This window comes from Hemitrygon akajei, chromosome 28, assembly GCF_048418815.1.
Source record: "Hemitrygon akajei chromosome 28, sHemAka1.3, whole genome shotgun sequence".
Classification (NCBI taxonomy): Eukaryota; Metazoa; Chordata; class Chondrichthyes; order Myliobatiformes; family Dasyatidae; genus Hemitrygon; species Hemitrygon akajei.
This window is the reverse complement of record NC_133151.1, coordinates 13949646-13971844: the sequence shown is the minus strand read 5'-3', so window position 1 is coordinate 13971844 and position 22199 is coordinate 13949646. Positions and strand designations below refer to the sequence as shown.

The 22199-nt window shown below is 49.7% G+C and overlaps 1 protein-coding gene across 24 annotated transcripts in view; it reads left to right on the top strand.

Annotated features, from left to right (window-relative positions):
• The first annotated feature begins 4757 nt into the window (after nucleotides 1-4757).
• LOC140717693 (neurexin-2-like) overlaps nucleotides 4758-22199 on the top strand; it is a 1248008-nt gene continuing 1230566 nt past the window's right edge. For all 24 annotated transcript variants that reach the window (XM_073031362.1, XM_073031351.1, XM_073031361.1 and 21 more), the window contains exon 1: nucleotides 4758-4840. The gene's annotated coding sequence lies outside the window, so the exon portion shown is untranslated. The remainder of the gene's footprint in view (nucleotides 4841-22199) is intronic.

Genomic DNA, 22199 nt, shown 5'->3' with positions numbered 1-22199 from the left:
AGCAGAGAGAAGAGTGCATGTCCTGGGTGGTGTGGTCACAGATGATGGACAGAGGGTTTGCTCACGGGTCCCACCTAACCGGGATCACTCCTAACTGCTCCCCAATCCATCACTCCTTACGAGGATCACTCTTACCTGTTCACTATCCCCGTCACTCCTTACGAGATCACTCCTACCTGTTCCCCAATCCATCACTCCTTACGAGGATCACTCTTACCTGTCCCCCATCCGGTCACTCCTTACGAGGATCACTCCTACCTGTTCCCCATCCCGTCACTCCTTACGAGGGTCAATCCTACCTGTTCCCCATCCTGTCACTCCTTACAAGGATCACTCCTACCTGTTCCCCATCCCGTCACTCCTTACGAGGATCACTCCAACCTGTTCCCCATCCCGTCACTCCTTACGAGGATCACTCCTACCCATTCTCCATCCCGTCACTCCTTACGAGATCACTCCTACCTGTTCCCCATCCCGTCACTCCTTACGAGGATCACTCCTACCCATTCTCCATCCCGTCACTCCTTACGAGATCACTCCAACCTGTTCCCCATCCCGTCACTCCTTACGAGGATCACTCCTACCTGTTCCCCATCCCGTCACTCCTTACGAGATCACTCCAACCTGTTCCCCATCCCGTCACTCCTTACGAGATCACTCCTACCTGTTCCCCATCCCGTCACTCCTTACGAGGATCACTCCTACCCATTCTCCATCCCGTCACTCCTTACGAGATCACTCCTACCTGTTCCCCATCCCATCACTCCTTACGAGATCACTCCTACTTGTTCTCCATCCCGTCACTCCTTACATGGATCACTCTTACCTGTTCCCTATTTTGTCACTCCTTACAAGGATCACTCTTACCTGTTCCCCATCCCGTCACTCCTTACGAGATCACTCCTACCTGTTCCCTATCCCGTCACTCCTTCCGAGGATCACTCCTACCTGTTCCCCATCCCGTCACTTCTTACGAGGATCACTCCTACCTGTTCCCTATCCCGTCACTCCTTACAAGGATCCCTCCTACCTGTTCCCCATCCCGTCACTCCTTACAGGATCACTCCTACCTGTTCCCTATCCCATCACTCCTTACGAGATCACTCCTAGCTGTTCCCTATCCCGTCACTCCTTACAAGGATCTCTCCTACCTGTTCCCTATCCCGTCACTCCTTACGAGGATCACTCCAACCTGTTCCCCATCACGTCACTCCTTACAGGATCACTCCTACCTGTTCCCCATCCCGTCACTCCTTACGAGATCACTCCTACCTGTTCCCCATCCCGTCACTCCTTACGAGATCACTCCTACCTGTTCCCCATCCCGTCACTCCTTACAGGATCACTCCTACCTGTTCCCCATCCCATCACTCCTTACAGGATCACTCCTACCTGTTCCCCATCCCATCACTCCTTACAGGATCACTCCTACCTGTTCCCCATCCCGTCACTCCTTACAGGATCACTCCTACCTGTTCCCTATCCCGTCACTCCTTACGAGATCACTCCTACCTGTTCTCCATCCCGTCACTCCTTATGAGGATCACTCTTACCTGCTCCCCATCCCATCACTCCTTACGAGGATCACTCTTACCTGTTCCCCATCTGTCCCATCAGCTGGAAAATACAATAGCCTGAGCATGTAGTCACAAAACTCACTGATATCAGACTCTTGAATGGACCTCTTGCTCGATAACGATGGACTATTGACTTCACAGTCTACCTGTTCATAGTCTTGCACCTTATTGTCTGCCCGCTCTGCTCTTCCTCTGTAACTTTACTCTGCCTTATGTTATCGTTTCCCTTGTTCTACCTCAATGCACTGATCTGTATGAACAGCCTGCAAGACAAGCTTTTCACTGTATCACAGTGCCGGAGGAACTCGGCATTGCAGGCAGCATCCAGAGGAACAGACAGTCAACATTTAGCCAGGACCGTCAGGACTGGCCAGGATGGGGAAAGAAGGTGGCGGGAGGGGAAGGAGGCAGGTAATAGGTGAGACCAGGTGAGGGGAAAGGTTGGTGGGATGAGTTCTGACTTGTTTCTCTTCAACTTCTACCTTGATGCACTGATTTGTCTGGAATCTCATCACATGTGACAATACTAAACAAAATCTGAAGGCACTTCTGCCAAGCCTCTTGAAGAGTCACTCTGCCTCCGTAAGAGATGCTGTGGTTGGAGGTGCGGTCACGAGGGCCGAGGTCAGCCTTCATGGCTAGGATGCAGGAATAAGCTGAAGTGAGTTTACTATCAAAGTATATTTATGTTATTGTCTTCTCCCCTCCGATCCATTTTCTTGAGGGCAATCGCAGGTAAATCCTCCAAGAGGACCACGACCTTGTTGTTGGGTTTGGAGGCCTGTGTCCCTGAGTGGCTGCAGAGCGAGAGTCTGCTGGCTGGGGTCTGTAGGTTCCGCCATGTCGAACAGGTCAAAGGGCAGAGGGTGGACTGAGGGTGGTCCACCGGTCCACCAGGTTCGGGGGCTTGGCTCTGGACTAACAACCCTGGCTGGTCAAACAAAATTGTTACAGAAACAGCGATGAAGAATCCTTCTACATCTGAGTATGGAAGTATTCCTGAGGAGGCCCTTGCATGGTTGACAGTAGTGAAAACCGAGAGGAAGCTGCTGGCACACTGAGGGAAGCCCGGAGACAGCAGTGCAACAGACAGTAAGTGAGGAATTCACCGTAAATATAAAGAAACACAACAGATTCAATTAATAATCTGCACACAGCAAAGATGTAGAGACAACTGATGTACAAACACTGCTGTGTGTTCCATGTTCTACATCTGTAGAAGTTTGTTATGCTGCTCGCTGACAAGGCAAAACTCCTCAAGCTCCTCACAAAATAGAGACACTGCTGTAGCTTCCTTGCAACAGCACTGATGTCTTGAGCCCAGGACAGGTCATCGAAGTTGTCTGAAATTCGAAGTAAATTTCCTTACCAAAGAAAATATATGTCACACTCAGCAAATCTATAGAATAGTAACTATAACAGGATCAATGCAAGATTGACCAGAGTGCAGAAGACAACAAACTGGGCAAGTGCAGATATAAATGAATAGCAATAAATAATGAGAACATGAGATAATGAGATGAAGAGTCCTTAAAGTGAGATCATTGGTTGTGGGAACATCTCAATGGATGGGCAAGTGAATGTGGTTATCCCCTTTTGTTGAAGAGCCTGATGGTTGAGGGGTAGTAACTGTTCTTGAACCTGGTGGTGTGAGTCCTGAGGCTCCTGTACCTTCTACCTGATGGCAGCAGTGAGAAGAGAGCACGGCCTGGGTGGTGGAGGTCCCTGATGATGGAGGCTACTTTCCTGCGACAGCGTTTCATGTAGACGTGCCAAATGATTGGGAGGGCTTTACTCATGATACACTGATCCACAACATTTTGTAGGATTTCCATTCAAGGGCCTTGGTGTTTCCGTACCAGGCAGTGATGCAGCCAGTCAATACACTCTCTATCACACACCTACAGAAGTCAGTCGAAGTTTCTGATCTCACACCGAATCTTCACAAACTCCTAAGGAAGTAGAGGTACTGCTGTGCTTTCTAATTGCACCTAAGTGCTGGGTCTGGGACAGGTCCTCTGATAGAGTTAATTTCTAAGAGGGATTTCCAAACTGTTTCTCCTCTTCGTGGTATCTCCTACGTTCCCACGCACATGATACGCTGGTAATGGTCAGAGCAAACCAGGTTGCATAGCCGGCACAGAATACAAGAGGTTTCAGTGTGATGCCTGGCATTTTCAGCTCCAACCCTGGGCCCTATTGGACTTTGAAGGTGGTGGGAGCTCACTGATGGAATCTTGCTGCTTGGACCTCAGTGGTGGGACCTTGGTGGTTGGACCCTAATGGGTGGACCTGGATGGTAGGACCTTGGTGGTTGTACCTCGATGGTGTGACCTCAGTAACTGGATGTTGGTAGTGGAACATCGGTTGGACCTTGGTGGTGGGTCCTCTCATCGGTGGTTGGTGGTGGGACGTCAGTGGTTGGACGTTGGTGGTGGGACCTCAATGGTGGGACCTCTCATGTTGGTGATGGGCTTGCCTGACACTGGCATTTGTGTGGGCAAGTAATATTTGCTACTTATCAGACCATGAGCATTAGTTCACTGGGCTGATTCCCAGGGTCCTTATGACAGAGTTTGAGTGGGTTGACCTGATACACATTGGAGTTCAGAAGAATGGGTTTTTATTCCATGGAGTGTAGGAGACTGATGGGCATCTAGTTAGGTGGACTGAATGTGTGTCTGGAACCTGGTCTTGTTGCACTGTCCAATTCAATCAATTAATCAATCATCAATGTGGCGCCAATGAGAATTCTCCGCACTTGAATCAACTGCCAATCGATGCGCTCAATTGCAAATTCGATTGGCCAATGAGCATTGCACTCGCCCCCACCCCCCCTCGCCTGTGTTTCCGATTGGTTTCTGCGGGTGCTGACGTCTGTCAATCAAACGGTGGAGTTAATCCAGGGTGATGGCACACGGCGGCCTGATTCATGCGGCCGCACCGCTCATTCCGGGCCGGTTTGGCAAAAATCGTGCGCTGATTGGGTCCCTCTGCCCAGCGCTGCGTCCCGCCCCTTTGTAATCTTCATCTACTCAGCGGCCGCACCAGCTGCCAGTCAGGCCGCTTCTCGCCCGACGATTGGTGCGGACAGCTGCCGCTCCGGCTGAGTGGCAGTGGCGACCAGCGCTCTGATTGGTCCGGTTGGGGCTCTCCGGGCGGGTGGGCGGGCAGGGCTGCGTTGGATCTGGGTAGCGAGTGCTGGTGTTGAGATGTAGGGAGAATCATCACTAGGAACACCAGGAACCAGAAGGCAGCTCAAGGTAAATTGCAGCGCATTTTCCAAAAGGAATTAAAAATCTAGCCCTCTGATATGTGCAATGTATCGTGCTTTGAAAGTATTTTAAATGCATTAAACGTGGCGCAGAATTCAGAAGGCGGAGGAGCAACTTGTAAGATATGAGATGTGTATGTATTTTTATTTCGAGAGAGAGAGAGAGCAGAGAAAACGAAGAGGGAGAAAGCATCGTGTGTGAATCTCCTGCCAGGAGCCGCCACTGGGAAAAAAATAAGCCCAGCATCATTTCGCTGGGAGGCTGCTGTGTGAGATGATTATCAGCCCAATCTATTGCAGAGAGCGGCCAGGTAGCCTCCGATAGAATTGCATGCACCGAACCGTGATGGTGTGCACTGCATCAGAACGAGAGGCTACGCTGTGGAATGCCGGCGAGGGGGGGGGGGGGGGGGGTGCCGGGGCTGAGCACCGATTTAACAGGGCGGCAGGTTCAGCTCCTGTCACTGATGTGGGATTGTGCTAAACTGGTATACCTGCAGGGTTGCAGAAGTCAATTCCCCACCCCACTCGCCCACCCCCACCCCCGGCTCCTGATCTCTCTCTCCCTTTCCCTTTCAACCTTTCCCTCCCTCTCAATCTCTCTCACGCTCTCTTCCCCTCTCTCTCTCTCTCTGTGTCTTCCTCCCAATCTCTCTCCCCCTCTTCCCCAATCTCTCTCCTCCTCTTTCCTTATCTGTCTCTATCTTCCTGCCAGTCTCTCCCCATCTCTCCCCCCCGTCGCTGTCCTCTCTCTTCATCACTGTCCCCTCTCTGTCTATCTGTCTCTGTCTATCTGTCTCTCTCTTTCTGCCCCTCTCTTTCTCTCTCTCCCTCCCCCATCCCTCCATCCCTCTCTCTCTCTCTCTGCCTGTTTGTTGATGTAACATCTGGACAAGATGTCCTTGCAAACCAGTGCAGGAGGCGGCGTAGGTGCCCAGAGGGAGGGAAAGAGAGAGAGAGCGAGAGAGAGAGAGAGAGATTACGGAGGGAGAGCGAGGCGATTTCAGTGAATTATCTCATCCAGAATTGTAGTAGATTGTAAATTGGGTTCAGGCGAGAGCTGAGACGGTCTCCGGCGTTGGAGAAGGCACATCAGCGACGGCTCTGAGATAGAAGCCTGCGGTTCGATGCAGATTTGAGGTGGTCCTCGGGTGGTCGTGATGGGCACCGGGGAGTCACTGGGACATTCACGTTGTCCCTATGCCCAGCACCCTCCGGGTGGGTGGGGCTTGGATAGACAGAAATATTTTGATGTATTTCGTCGGATCTGTAGGTCACCAAAGCAGTAAAGGTTGAATGACAGCCACTCCCCGTTTGGAAAGGAGTGGGGGAGGGAGGAGGGGGTTGACGGCCGAAGGGTAGGGAGGGAAGTTAAATCCGCAGGGTGGGGGTGAAGTGCCGATGACCCTTCCCCCCCCCCACCCCCCAACTAGTGCCAACGTCACAGAGAACACAGCAGGGTCAGCCGGCTGTTGTCTGGGGTGGAGAGACTCCGTCAGCAGGGGAGAGTCCGGACAGTTTTACCCTGGGGGTAGAGGAAGCTGAGGAGGAGCGAGTCTGGAGTCTCAGGGAGGAACGGGAGCCCGGAGGAGTTGTACAAAATTACCAGATCACATAGCCGGCAGGAAACTTCTCCCCTTGAGGGAGACTACAGGGGTTAACTTGGGTAAGGAGCCAGAGGCATCTAAGCAGGTACTTGAGTATTAATGAAGGGTCTCTGCCCGAATATTGAAAGGCCAAGACAGAGTGGCTGTGTAGAGGATGTTTACAATATGGGGGAGTCTGGGACCAGAGGACACAGATAGAGTGGATGTGTAGAGGATGTTTACAATATGGGGGAGTCTGGGACCAGAGGGCACAGATAGAGTGGATGTGGAGAGGATGTTTCCTATAGTGGGGGAGTCTGGGACCAGAGGCACAGATAGAGTGGCTGTGTAGAGGATGTTTCCTATAGTGGGAAGTCTGGGACCAGAGGACACAGAATATAGAGACGTCCATTTAGAACAGAGATGAGGAGGAATTTCTTTACCCAGAGGGTGGTGAACCTGTGGAATTCATTGCCACAAATGGTTGTGGAGGCCAAGTCATTGGGTATATTGAAAGTGGAGGTTGACAGGTTCTTGATTAGTCAAGGTGTGAATGGTTATGGTTAAGGGGCCAAATGGCATAAGTCTGCTCCTCTGTCTTATGGAAACATCAACCATTCATTCTCTTTCATAGCTGTTGCCTGACCTGCTGAGTTCCTCCAGTATTTTGTGTGTGTTGCTCTGGATTTCCAGCATCTGGAGGATCTCGTGTTTTGGAGGAAGGTATTGTTGCCCTGTGGAGGGGGAGAGCGGGATGGGGAGGGTGTATTGGAATCTGGACTCTCCCCCTGAGGGGGTAGTGGATTTTTTAAAATTGAGATACAGCATGGAAGAGACCCTTCCAGTCCTTCAACCCACGCTACACAGTAGTCCCCCTGTTTAACGCTAGCCTAATCACGGGACAATTTACAGCTTCCCATTAACCTGGTATGTCTTTGGACTATGGGAGGAAACTGGAACACCCGGAGGAAATCCGTGATCACAGGGAAAACATACAATTTCTTTACAGGCAGCAGCTGGGTTTGAACCGGGATCACCTGTACTGTAAAGTGTTATGCTGACTACTAGGCTGGCGTCCCACCGTATTGGAGGCAGAATCCTCCCAGTGCTGGAGAACCACCCACACCAGGACTTGCTTCACCCAAGCAGGAGAGGCCGTGAGCAAATGGGAGTCTTCCCGGAGGGTTTTGGCCCGAAACGTTGACTGTACTCTTCTCCATAGATGCTGCCTGACCTGCTGAGATCCTCCAGCACTATGCGTGTGTTGCTCTGGATTTCCAGCATCTGCACAATCTCTCTTGTTTGTGGGATTAAGTTGGTTCTTGATGGCTGGCATTGGTGTGATGGACCGAAGGAGTGTTTTCTGAGGGGAATGTTGGCACATGTGTTTGGCCAGGACTCTGAGCACCAGTGATGGCTTGGAAGTGTTTATTTGTGTAATTGGACAGTGCATCAAAGTCCTGAATAGCACCCGTGTGTCAGACCGGAGAGACGAGAGGACAGACAGGAGCCTTAATTATCCCTCTGTGCCACAATACATGCTTGCTACCTGTTACACTGCTGGCATTTAGGACAGCAATGAAGGCCCCACCTCTGTCTGTATAGAATAATTCCTCCCTGCTGTTTTCGAAACAACCGAGTTTTGACCAGTCAGCATTGCTCGCCCTGAGCTGAACCCCCAAACCTGGAGGACTGGTGGACCACTCTTAGTCTGGCCTCTACTCGCTGACCTGCTTGGCATGGGTGATCCCACCAAGAGCTCCTGACTCCAGCCAACATAACTCTCCAGGCCACTGAGGCACGCAGGCCTCCAGACCCTACGCAAAGGTTGTGGTCCTCTTGGAGGTGTGTTCCACAATAAAGAGCAGCTAGCAACTGCAGATGGAGGACTAATAGCTTTGTTCCGCACTCCCCCCCCCCCCCCCCCGCCACCGTCCACCACTTTATTTAAAGGGGAAGGAAGTCCTTGACCCTTGACCCTGTCACTCAAAGCTTTTGCAGCCCAGCTGCAGCTGTGGTGTGGCGATGGGTGCACAGCAAGACTCCACAGACTGTGGGACTCATCAGGGTTGACTGAGGGGTAAATACTGGAAGAGCGGAGGGTGGGGGAAGCCTTCCTTCACAATGGAAGAAGAGAGTAGCAGCCTCCTTGGTCTGTGAGCCTCTGAGAGAGCATGCCGCAGTCAGAGAGCTTTACCTCCAGAGAAAGGCACATGTCAGACTGCACAGAGTATTGTGAGCCATTTTAGGCCCCTTATCTAAGAAAGGATTGCAGGCATTGGAGAGGGTCCAGAGGAGGTTCACATGAATGATCCTGGCAATGAAGGGGTTAATGTATGAGGAGCGTTTGATGGCCCTGGGCCTGTACTCTCTGGAGTTTAAAAGAAAGAGGGGGGAAATCATTGAAACTTGTTGAATATTGAAAGGCCTAGATAGAGTGGATGTAGAAGAGTGTTTCCTATGGTGGAAGAGCCTAGGATCGGTGAATAGGTCTATGACCATCCTCAGAATAAAGGGACGTTCATTTAGAACGGAGATGAAGAATTTCTTTAACCAGAGAGTAGTGAGCCTGTGGAATTCAGTGTTACAGGCAGCTGAGGAGTCCATATCATTGGGTATATTTAAAGCAGAGTTTGATAGATTCTTGATTGGAGAGGGTGTTCAAAGGTTATGGGGAGAAGGCAGGAGAATGGGGTTGGGAGGGAAAATAAATTAGCCATGATGGAATGGCAGAGCGGACTCAAAGGTCTGAGTGGCCTAATTCTGCTCCATGGGATTTGAAACCAGAACCTTCTCACTCAGAGGTATGTCTGAGACCATGTGCAGGGAATTGAGGGAGATGGACCATGTGCAGGGAATGGAGGGAGATGGACCGTATGGAGGGAGATGGACCATGTGCAGGGAATTGAGGGAGGTGGACCGTGTGCAGGGAATGATGGGACATGGACCATGTCCAGGGAATGATGGGACATGGACCATGTCCAGGGAATGATGGGACATGGACCATGTGCAGGGAATTGAGGGAGATGGATCATATGCAGGGAATGATGGGATATGGAACATGTGCAGGGAATGATGGGATACGGACCATGTGCAGGGAATGGAGGGAGATTGTCCATGTGCAGGGAATGGAGGGAGATGGACCATGTGCAGAGAATGGAGGGATATGGACCATGTGCAGGGAATGAAGTGGTATTGACCATGTGCAGGGAATGGGCAGATATGGACTATGTATAGGCAGAGGGGATTTAGTTGCAGCATCGTGTTCAGCACAGGCATGGTGGGCTGAAGGGCCTGCTCTACTGTCCTCTGTGTGATGTCGTATGTGACATGGATCTGCAGATGATGTCAGCCAGATCTGGTGTCCTCAGACACTCCTGCAGCGACACTGTGGGCCCACAGGGAGAAGCCACTGCCCTGGTGATGGTCATCATTGGCTGGGTGTGTGGTGAGTGACTTCATTCAGAGCTGTGCTGGAGTAAGCTCCTTGCCTGGGAATATTTCTGCATATATTGTGCAAAAAGAGAGCAAAAATTCATACTGAGGGAGTGTTCATGGGTTCATTATCCATTCAGAAATCTGATGGCAGAGGGGAAGAACCTGTTCCTGAATCATGGTTTTTTACCGCCTCCCTGACAGTAGCAATGAGAAGAGGGTGTGTCCTGGGTGATGGGGTCCTTAATGATGGATACCACCTTTCTGAGGCATTGCCTTTTTAAGACGTCCTGAATGCTGGGGAGGGCTGGTGCCCACGATGGAGCTGGCTGCGTTTACAACTCTCTGCAGCTTTTTCCATCCTGTGCAGTAGCCCCTCCATACCAGATAGTGATACAGCCAGTCAGAATGCTCTCCATGGTACATCTGTAGAAATTTGCAGGAGTCTTTGGTGTCACTCCAAGTTTCCTCAAACTCCTGATGCACTATAGCCACTGTCATGCCTTCTTTGTAATTGCTTCAATATGTTGGGCTTCACTATCACTGGGCCGAAACTCACCACTCTGGGTAAATCCTTGCCTCAAACATCTCCTTTGAACTTGACCTCTTTCACCTTAAATGCATGCCCTCTGGTATTAGACATTTCAGTCCATGTAAAACAACTCTGTCTACTATATCTTTGTCTCCGGTAATCTTATAGACCTCTATCAGATCTTCTGTCTGTCTCCATTGCTCCAGAGAAAACAACCTAAGTTTGTTCAACCTCTCGTTAAAGCTCAGACCTTCTAATTCACTTAGTGTCAGGTAACCCTCTTCTGCACCCTATCCAAAACTCCCACACCCTTCCTGTAATGAGGTGACCGGAACTGTACACAATGGAAATCTATCGCTGTCCCTTCACCGTCACTTGGTCCAAACCCTGGAACTCTCTCCTCTACAGCACTGTGGAGTGCACCTTCCCCACAGGGACTGAAATGGTTCAATGGGCAGCTCACCCTACCTTCCAACCGTCACTGAGTCTAAACCCTGGAACTCTCTCCTCTACAGCACTGTGGAGTGCACCTTCCCCACAGGGACTGAAATGGTTCAATGGGCAGCTCACCCTACCTTCCAACCGTCACTGAGTCTAAACCCTGGAGCTCTCTCCTCTACAGAACCTTGGAGAGCACCTTCCCCACACAGACTGAAATGGTTCAATGGGACAGTAAACCCCACCTTCTCACTGTCACTGAGTCTAAACCCTGGAACTCTCTCCTCTACAGCACCTTGGAGAGCTGCTTCCCCACACAGACTGAAATGGTTCAATGGGACAGTAAACCCCACCTTCTCACTGTCACTGAGTCTAAACCCTGGAACTCCCTCCTGTTCAGCACCTTGGAGAGCTGCTTCCCCACACAGACTGAAATAGTTCAATGGGCAGCTCACTCCACCTTCTCACTGTCACTGAGTCTAAACCCTGGAACTCCCTCCTCTACAGCACCTTGGAGAGCACCTTCCCCACATGGTCTGCAGTGGGCAAAGGGGGCAGCTCACCCCCACCTTTTCAAGGGGTTTTTAGCTAAATTCTGGACTTGGCCCGTGACTCCCAGATGTTGCATTATATTTTTAAGTTTGGAGTTTGGTTTTCGATTGAGCACCCGGTAGTTTCCATTTGCTGAGGTATCCAGATTCTTCTCGTAATCGTTGGGCTGGCATTTGACATGGCGGGTGTGTGTGTGTGTGTGTGTGTGTGTGTGTGTGTGTGTGTGTGTGTGTGTGTGTGTGTGTGTGTGTGTGTGTGTGTGTGTGTGTGTGTGTGTGTGTGTGTGTGTGTGTGTGTGTGTGTGTGTGAGTGAGAGTGAGTGTGTGTGTGAGTGTGTGTGTGTGTGTGTGTGTGTGTGAGAGTGAGTGTGTGTGTGTGTGTGTGTGTGGTTCTGTATGAGCTCTGATACATGTATATACACGGGTATGTATGCATGTGTTTGTACATGTGTATGCATGCGTGTATTTATGCACCTGTCTCTCTGTCCCTATCTCTCTCTACCACTTCCACCCACCCTCCATCCTGTCCCCAGGTGTTGAGGGAGGGTTGGTCCATTTCTGGCTTCCTCTCGAGTCCAAGTGGTGTAGGAGATGGCAGGGAGAATGAGGCTGTTGTGGTGAGTTTCATCTCCCCGGGAGTGAGGGAGGGAGCCCGCCTCCTCCTGCCTCTGAGACCTACAGTGAACCCTCTCCCAATGCCGTGTCCGCTATTGGGTCAGTTCCTCAGGACTGTTAGTCCCGGGATGTGGGACTAACAGGGAGACATGCCCTCCCCCTGCTTAAGGGTATTGATCGAGGAACCCCCAAAGGAGCTAAGGAAGCCCCTCGTGAATGCAGCAGAGATTTACAGAATGAAGGCTGTATCTCAGAACCTGTTACAAGGCAACTTTATTCCCTGGAATATAGGAGATCGAGGTGTGGCCTGTTAGAGATCAGACAGGGTGAAAGCACATCATCTTTTTTTCCACAGGGAGGGGCTGCTAGAAGCAAAAAAGGCTGAGAGGAGATTTGATAAAGATATACAAAATCTTGAGAGGTATAGACAGGCTAAATGCTGACAGGCTTTTTCCACTGAGGTTGGATGGGACTACAAGTAGAAGTGAAAGGTGAAAAGTTTAAGGGGAACATGAGGGAAAACGTCTTCACTCAGAGGGTTGTGAGAGTGAGGAACGAGCTGCCAGCCCAAGTGGTGAAAGCAAGCTCAATTTCAACATTGAAGAGAAGTTTGGTTAGGTCCATGGATGGGAGGGGTATGGAGAGTTATGGTCCTGGTCGAGGTGGATGGGAGCAGGCAGCTTAAACGGTTCAGCACAGTCCAGATGGCTGTAGTTACTCTATGAGAGGCGAGAGATTTAAAAGGGAGATTGGGGGAAGCTTCTCCACGGAGAAGGCGGTGTGTCTTTAGAAGGAGCTGCCAGAAATGGTGGCTGAAATGGGCACACAGGCAACGTTGAAAAGCCATCTGGGTAAGTACGTGGACTGGAGGGGTTTAGAGAGTCTACGGGGCAACTGTGGGAAGATGGGGCTAGCTCACTGGGCAACACAGTCAGCATGAACGCAATGGGCCGAAGGTCTCCTCCCGTTTGGTGCCGCGGTGTTTGTCGAGCTTGGCAATCAGCTGGCAGAGGTTTCATCACCAGTCAGAGTGACGTCCCCAGTGCGCAGCTGGAATGCTCACATTTACGTAGCCCCCGATCACTTGCCTCAGTTCGGATTGGTTACCCCTCCAGCTGTCCTCTGTATTCTATTGGTTTGTGTTTCTTTGGCCCTTGGGGGGCTCGGAGATGGCGTCTAATTCGATGCGTTTATCTATGGGGTTATCAGAGGAGAAACACGCTTCTAAGAATTCCCGTGCCTGCTTCATGCTTGCCTGTGCCAGAGCCTCCGCGGTGTCCTTCTTGCTTGCCTGTGACAGTGCACCAGAGCCTCCGCGGTGTCCTTCTCGGAGATCAGCGGTAGTAGCCCTGTCTCCATACCGTCAGTTTGTGTTCCCGTAAGCTGGTTGAGAGCTTACCTCCTGGCTGGCCGATGCAGTCTCCACAGGTGGTCCCGTACACCACATTGCTTTTGTTCCTGGTCTCAATGGGACCTTGTGTCCACCATTGTAAGCCTCTTTCCTTGTTGTATGACGAGGGGCACCCTGTGTTCTGTGTGGGTACCCCCCCCCATTGCTCCAGTTTCCTCCCACATCCCAGCGAATGAGAAGTTCCTAATGGGATTGGTGTAGGTAGGCAGAAGGGTTAGCATGGGAGTGATGGCCCAAAGGGCCTGTTTTCATGAACTATGATCCTATGACAATGAGATGATGGAGCTTCTGGTGATTCAGCAATAGTTAGGTGTATAAAGGGAGGATGGGAGGATGAATACAGGGCCCTGGTGGAGGACTTTGTCAAATAGTACAAGCTGAATCATCTGCAGCTCAACATCAGTAAGACAAGGGAGGTGGTGATGGACTTTAGGATGACTAACTCTGCACTGCTCTCTGTTACTATCGACGGTGAGGATGTAGATGTGGTGAGGACCTACAAGTACCTGGAATGCACCTGGAGCACCAACACAGAGGCTGTGTACAAGAAGGGCCAGAGTTGCCTCTACTTGTTGAGGAGACTGAGGCCCTTTGGAGTATGCAGGCCTCTCCTTCACATGTTCTACCAGTCTGTTGTCGCCAGTACAATCTTCTATGCGGTGGTCTGCTGGGGCAGTGGCATCAACACGGGTGATGCCAACAGGCTCAATAAGCTGATTAGAAAGGCTGGCTCTGTTATAGGCATCAAACTGGACAGAATGGAGGCTGTGGTAGAGCAAAGGACCCCCCTCCCTGGAAAATCCTGGCAATTTTGGACAATGTTTCTCACCCTCTGCATGCCACCTTGGCTGAACAGAGGAGCACTTTCGGTAATAGACAACTGCGCTGCTCCAAAGAACGATATATGAGGTCATTCTTGCCCTTGGCCATTAGTTCTATAATGAGTTAACCTATAGGTGGGGAAGTGATGACCCCCTCCTGTTAGACAGTTTGAGGTAACTTATCTTTTTATACTTTCTTACTTGCGTTCAAAGATTTGAATATATGTTATCACTCTGCTGGCTGGTGGTGTAGTGGCATCAGCGCCGGACTTTGGAGCGAAGGTTCCAGAGTTCGAATCCAGCCGGCTCCCTTGCACGCTTTCCATCCGTGCTGGGTTGAGCGTTGAGCTAGTAACTCGGCCTCGTAAAAATAAGAAAGCCTGCTAAAAACAAATGTCACGATGGCGTCCTGATGACTCCACTGAGAGTTAAGGGCTTTCTTCTTCTTTTTCATATTTGTGCACTCGTAATGCTACTGTGACACTATAATTTCCTTTGGGATCAATAAAGTATCTATATATCTGTCAGCTAACTTTATACTCTCTGTGAGTGGTCTACACACAGAGAAACTTCTGTCCGCATCACAGATTAATTCCCTACACTGTGTGCACTCAATTTATTTAATAACCTCTTGGTCAGGACCTTATCCAAAAATCCAAATATATCACATCTACCAGTCCCCCTTTATTCGTCCTTATCAATGACCTTCTGAAAGGCCAAAGATATCACATCTATTGGTTCCCTATTATCTGTCCTAAATAACCTTCTGAAAGCAGCATCCATCTTCAAGCACCCCCTCCATCCAAGCCATGCATTCTTCTTGTTTCTGCCAATAAGGAGGTACAAGAGCCTCAGGACCCAAAGCAACAGGTTCAGGAACAGTTATTACGTCTCAACCAAAGAGGATGTCTCTTTGGTGCTTCCTGCTCCCTCCCCTCTCCCTTCCCCTTTTCCCAACCATGATTTCCTTCTCCCTGCCCCCTTCCCACTCTCAGTCCACAATTGAGACCCAAATCAGAATCAGGTTTATCATCACTCACATATGCCATGAAATTTGTCTGTTTTTGTGGCCGCAGTACAGTGCAATACATAAAAGTACTACAATACGGTGGAAAAGTCTAAGCCACCCTAGCTATATGTATGTATTTACACAGTTTGATGTTTTTTGCCCATTGGCTTTTGTCCATCCTCTTGTCTGTGGTCTTTCATTTACTCTATTTTGTGTTTCTGTGTGTTTGTTGTGAATGCCCGCAGAAAAATGAACTGCAGGATTGTATATGGTGTCATATATCTTTGATAATAAATTTTGAACTTTGAAATATATCACATCTATAGGCCCCCTTTATCTGTCCTCAATAGATCGGCAGATATACATTACAAGCCAACTCTGCCCTGTCCCTTTGTTACCTCCTCAGTGGCCAGTCACCATTTCAATGCTGCCTTCAGGTTAGCTGATCAGTTTATTCCTCTCTCCTTTCCTAAAAGGTGATGATGCCAAAACAGGTGGAGTGGCAGAGGCTGTTCCAGAGGCAAAGGATCTGCAGAAGGACTTAGACAGGTTAGGAAAATGGGCAAAAAAGTGGCAGATGGAATACGGTGTCAGGAAGTGCATGGTCATGCACTTTGGTAAAAGGAATAAAGGTGTGGACTATTTTCTAAACGGAGGTTGGACTTAAAAATCAGAGGTGTAAAGGGACTTGGGAGTCCTCCCGCAGGATTCCCTAAAGCAGGAGTTCACTACCTGGGATCAATAGACCTCTTGCTAAATGGTATTGGTCCATGATATAAAAAAGCTTGCAAGCCCCTGCCCTAAAAGTTAACTAGCAGTTTGAGTCAATGGGGAGGAAGGCAAATGCAATGTTAGCATTCATTTTGAGAGGACTAGAATATAAAAGCAAGGGTGTGATGCCAGAGTTTTCATCAGGAATTGCTGGGACTGCCTTTGGAGAATTGTGAGCAACTTGAGAAAAGATTGTGCTGGCATCGGAGAGGATGCAGAGGAGGTTCAGTAGAAAGATCCCAGGGATGAAAGGTTGACGAGTGAGGAGCATTTGATGGCTCTCGGCCTGTATTCACCAGAGTTTAGGAAAATGAGGGAGGGAATCTCATTGAAATGTACGAGATACTGAAATGCCTAAACGGAGTGCATGTGGAGAGGATGTTTCCTATAGTGGGGGAGTCTAGGACCAGAGGACACAGATCGAGTGGATGTGGAGAGGATGTTTCCTATAGTGGGGGAGTCTAGGACCCGAGGACAGAGATAGAGTGGATGTGGAGAGGATGTTTCCTATAGTGGGGGAGTCTAGGACCAGAGGACACAGATAGAGTGGATGTGGAGAGGATGTTTCCTATAGTGGGGGAGTCTAGGACCAGATGGCACAGATCGAGTGGATGTGGAGAGGATGTTTCCTATAGTGGGGGAGTCTAGGACCAGAGGACACAGATAGAGTGGATGTGGAGAGGATGTTTCCTATAGTGGGGGAGTCTAGGACCAGAGGACACAGATAGAGTGGATGTGGAGAGGATGTTTCCTATAGTGGGGGAGTCTAGAACCAGAAGACACAGATCGAGTGGAAGTGGAGAGGATGTTTCTTATAGTGGGGGAGTCTAGGACCAGAGGACACAGATCGAGTGGATGTGGAGAGAGTGTTTCTTATAGTGGGGGAGTCTAGGACCAGAGGACACAGATAGAGTGGATGTGGAGAGGATGTTTCTTATAGTGGGGGAGTCTAGGACCAGAGGACACAGATAGAGTGGATGTGGAGAGGATGTTTCTTATAGTGGGGGAGTCTAGGACCAGAGGACACAGATCGAGTGGATGCAGAGAGGATGTTTCCTATGGTGGGAGTCTAGGACCAGAGGACACGTCCTCAGAAATGAGGGATGTCCCTTTTGAACCAGGATAAGAGGGAATTTCTTTAGCCCGGAGGTGGTGAGTCTGTGGAATTTGTTAGCACATTGGGTATATCTAGAGTGGGGGTTGATAGGTTCTTGATTGGTAAGGTATTTAAAGGTTATCGGAGGAAGCTGGGCGGATGGGTTGGAGAAAAATCAGCCAAGATTAGCTTGATTTGTCACACGCACCTGAAAACAGACAGTGGACTGCACCTTCTTTTGTGAGAACAACCAACGCAGTCCAGGGGTGTGCTGGGGGCAGCTGCAAGTGTAGTCCTGCTTCTGGTGCTCCAGAGTACGCTGACAATGTACTAACCCTGACCTGCACGTCCTTGCAATGTGGGAGGAAACCGGAGCACCCGGAGGTCGTGGGGAGAACATACAAACTCCTTACAGCTGATGGTGAGAATTGAACCCCAGCCTGTGATCGCTGGCGCTGTAAAGCGTTGTACTAATCGCTAGCCTACAGGGCAGTGACTTAACGCTGGTGCAGACTCAATGGGCCAAATGGCCTGATACTTCTCCTGTATCTCATGGTGGTACGGTGCAGTTACTGCTGTTACCTTCTAATCTCTGGGTGTCCTTTTGGATTTCACGTCGAGCTCTACATCCCCTCTCTCCATGCCAGCACATCACAGAGTCATGAGATATGGGTTGTCAGAAGCAGGGTTTTTCCTCTGTCTCCATGATATTCATAGTTTAAAAAAATGAACACTGCTTTCTCTGCCCCCTTCACCCTGGACTTGGCTCCGAGCACTCCCTGGAGGCACCTTCACCTTTTCCCGTAAGGCTGGGTGTAAATGTTGTATGTGACTTCTTCCCCATTCCCTCGTATCTCAGCATCATTTCTCCCATCCCAGGCTTGCACTCCGGGCTTGCTGACAAGAATGAGTATTGGTGGGTGCCAGACCATTTCTGGAGAGACCTAGATGGCCCTGGAGAGGATGGTTCCCACAGTGGGAGCATCCAGGACCAGGGGGCACAGCCTCAAAATAGTGGGACGTCCCTTTAGAACAGAGATGAGGAGGAATTTCTTTAGCCAGAAGGTGTGGAATTTATTGCGACAAACGGCTGTGGAGGCCAAGTCATTGGGTGTATTGAAAGTGGAGGTTGATAAGTTCTTGATTAGTCGGGGTGTCAACGGTTATGGGGAAAAGGCAGAGAAAAATGGGGTTCAGAGGGAAAATAAATGGTGGAGCAGATTCAATGAGCCGAATGGCCAGATTGTTTTCCTATGTCTTATGGTAGACAAAATCAACAAATGATCTCACTTTAAGGACTCTATCTCATGTTCTCGTTACTTATTGCCATTTTTTATATTTGCATTGGCACAGTTTGTTGTCTTCTGCACTCTGGTTGATCTTCTATTGATCCTGTTATAGTTACTATTCTATAGATTTGCTGAGTACGCCCGCAGGAAAATGAATCTCAGGGTTGTGTATGTGGTATATGTGTACTTTGATAATAAATTTATTTTGACCTTTGGTCCTATGACCCTCCGTGACATCAGTTTATCTTTTCCTTCCACCAGCTAATGGGAGGCTAGTGGGGTTGTGAGACTATCCTTGTGTTCAGCTTTCTCTTATCGTCGCCTCAGCCCTCCAGTGCTGAATCCTGGTACTTCAGCAGTTCTCAGCTTTACTGCAGTTTCAGGCAGCGCTCGAAGCTTTGCACTTCGATCTCCTTCCATTCCCATCTCAGTGGCCTCGGCTGGCTCACCTCTACTGGGGGGGATTGTTGTCAACCACGCCATCTTTAAATATTTGCCATTTCTTGTTTACAACCTTATCGTTAATCCAGCTTCCCAAACTACAGCAAACACACAGGATTCTGCAGAAACTGGCGATCCAGAGCAACACACGCAAAATGCTGGCGGTCAGGCGGCAGTTATGGAGAGGAATAAACAGTTGACGTTGTGGGCCGAGACCCTTCATCAGAACTGGAAAGGAAGGGGGATGAAGCCAGATGAAGGAGGTGGAGGAAGGGGAAGGAGGACAAGCTGGAAGGTGATAGGTGAAGCCAGGTGGGTGGGTGTAGGGGAGTGAAATAGAAGCTGGGAGATGATAGTTGGAAAAGGTGAAGGGTTGGAGAAGAATGAATCAGATAGGAGCAGATAGTGGATCATGGGAGAAAGGGAAGGAGGGGAACCAGGGAGGTGGTAGGCAGTTGAGGAGAAGCGGTAAGCGATCAGAGTGAGGAAGTGAAGAAGAGGGAAGGGGCGGGGGAAAAATTACCAGGTAAGAGGAATAGAGGTTCATTCCATCAGAATTGGAGGCTACCCAGATGTTGTTCCTCTACCCTGAGAGTGGCCTCATCGTGGCAGAAGAGAAGGGCATTGCCCCAATTACGTCGGGTCTCACCAACATAGAGGAGGCCGATTCGGGAGCACCAGGCAAAGTAGACAATCCCAGCAGGTTGACAGGTGAAGGAGTACGGGACCTTGAATTGAGGTGAGGGAAGAGTAGTGGGGAAGTTTGGAGGTCGAAGGAATCATGGAGGGGATGATCTCTGTGGAAAGTGGAGAGTGGAGGACGGGGGTCCCAATCTATAATAACTAACCTGTACTCTCACTGTTTACACTGAAGACTCCTGTTGTAATAAATCTGAGTTGTAATGTTGGAGAACCTTCACCAGAGCTAGCAAGGAAAGGGGAAGCCACCTTCTTCCCTTTCAGTTCTGATGAAGAACCTCTGCAAACGTTGACTGTTAATTTCCCTCCACAGATGCTGCCCAACCTGCTGAGTTCCTCCAGCTCTTTGCGTGTGTCTATTGCTCAAGATTTCCAGCAGATGCTTATCTTTAGTGTTCATCAGTTGTTACCTATAATTAAGTGATATGATCACTCTTCCCTGTAGGTCACTTGTGTAGCAGGGCACGGATAGCCCTTTCTCAACTGACAATATTAGATCTAAGATTGGTCCCAAGTGCATACCTCCATGAAATTAGCAACACTAATAGATAGAGTGGCAAAGAGATGGAATGGAGCAATATCAAGTTTGAGTGGCAGAAAGGTGAGCAGGCAAAACTTCAAAGGAGATGTGCAGGAGGAGACTTTTTATACAAAGCGAATTGTGTGTGGGAGTGTGGAATGAGCTGCCGGTGTGGGGGTGGAGGCAGATACGACAAAGGTGTTTAAGAGTCTGTTGGGCAGACACATGAATGTACAGGGAATGGAGGGAGATGGACCATGTGCAGGGAATGGAGGGAGATGGACCATGTGCAGGGAATGATGGGAGATGGACCACGTGCAGGGAATGATGGGAGATGGACCACGTACAGACAGAAGGGATTTAGTTTAATTCAGCATCGTGTTCAGCACAGACAGGATGGGCTGAAGGGCCTGTTCCTGCTTTGTTCTGTTCCGTGTCCTACGTTTTGATTTCTACACACCCTGCTCGATGTTCTGTGATCCCATGCTTTCTCAAAGTCTCCTTCTATCCCATTTTCACTCAATGCCTCTCCTCTCCCTGTGGAACGACTCCCTGACTCTCCCATTGTCCCTGCTACATTAGTGGGTGGGGAGAAGGGACTGAAATCAGTTAAGGGAGGTGCGGGTCTGCCTGAGAGTTTGAGAGAATAAAGATCCTTTTGTTTTACAAATACATAAAAGATTATCGCTGACAAATAGTCAACACAGTAATCAGGGATTCACAAACCTACTTACAATTTCAAATTAAAATACAATTACTATCATCTACAAAACCATTCAAGGCCCTGCAGGGACCGACGTAGTGACCTTCCCCTCATTGACAGCATGTGGGGTTGCTCCCTAAGAGAGGTGAACCTCAGGGTTATCAACACACAGCCGGGAAGGGACGGGATTGAACAGACCAGACGGGTCGAACAGCCTCGAGCAGCATGGTTGAGGGCTCATTGCTTGTTAGCCCCTGTGTGGATGGGAGGGAGCCACACTCCCTCCCTTGCAGGAGGGTTTAAAGACGTGCGGACGAAGTGGGGGTGTCTGCCCAGCTGTTCACACAGTGAGGGCCTGTACCTCAGCATCATGACACTCCCCTCCTAAATGTCCCTCAATTCTCCTCCCCGAGAGGAGGAGGCAGAAACTCTGCTCTTATCCAAGAGGTGTCTGGGGTGGGTGAAGGGAAGGGTGTGCTGGGGAAATTATCTTGAAACAACACCCCCAGGATAGGCCAAAAGGCTTCATTCAATGTCATAAATACCCCTGTCTGGCCCCTCCTGAGGGGGGTTCTCCTGAGACCTCATTCATGGGACCCCTCAACCCCCTGCCTTCCTGGTGGAGGAACAGAGGGAACTTGGGCTCCACGTCCATCGATCCCTCAAAGTTGCCGTACAATTTGATAGGGTGGTTGAGAAGGTGTTTGGTGTGTTGGCCTTCGTTAGTCGGGGGATTGAGTTCAAGAGCCGTGAGGTAATGTAGATCCATTAAACCCTGGTTAGACCACAGCTGGAGTATTGTGTTCAGTTCTGGTCGCCTCATTATAGGAAGCATGAGGAAGTTCAGAGAGGGTGCAGGATGCTGCCTGGATTAGAGAGTGTATCTTATGAGGAGAGGTTGAGTGAGCTTGGGCTTTTCTCTCTGGAGTGAAGGAGGATGAGACGTGACTTGATAGAGGTGTACAAGATGATAAGAGGCATCGATCGAGTGGACAGCCAGAGACTTTTCCCAGGATGGAAATGGCTTATATAGGGGGGGTGCAATGTTAAGGTGATTGGAGGAAAGTATAGGGGGGGATGTCAGAGGCAGGGTTTTTTACACCGAGTGGTGGGTGTGTGGAACACCCTGCCAGGGGTGGAGGTAGAGGCAGATACATTTGGGACATCTAAGAGACTCTCGAAGTGCAACATGGTGGGTGAAGAGCCTGGACTGTGCTGTAGTGCTCTACGTTGTCAAGGTTTGGACACAGCCAGGGAACTGGGCACTAGTTCCATCAGTTACTGAGACAATTAATCCAATATTATGATACATTAACTCATCATAAAAATGCTAATATTTCTCAGTTAAATGGATATTTAATGTGCCATTGTCACGCTGGATGAGTTGCTGAGTTACATTTTTTTGGCCGGCAGATTTCTGGAGTCCGGGTT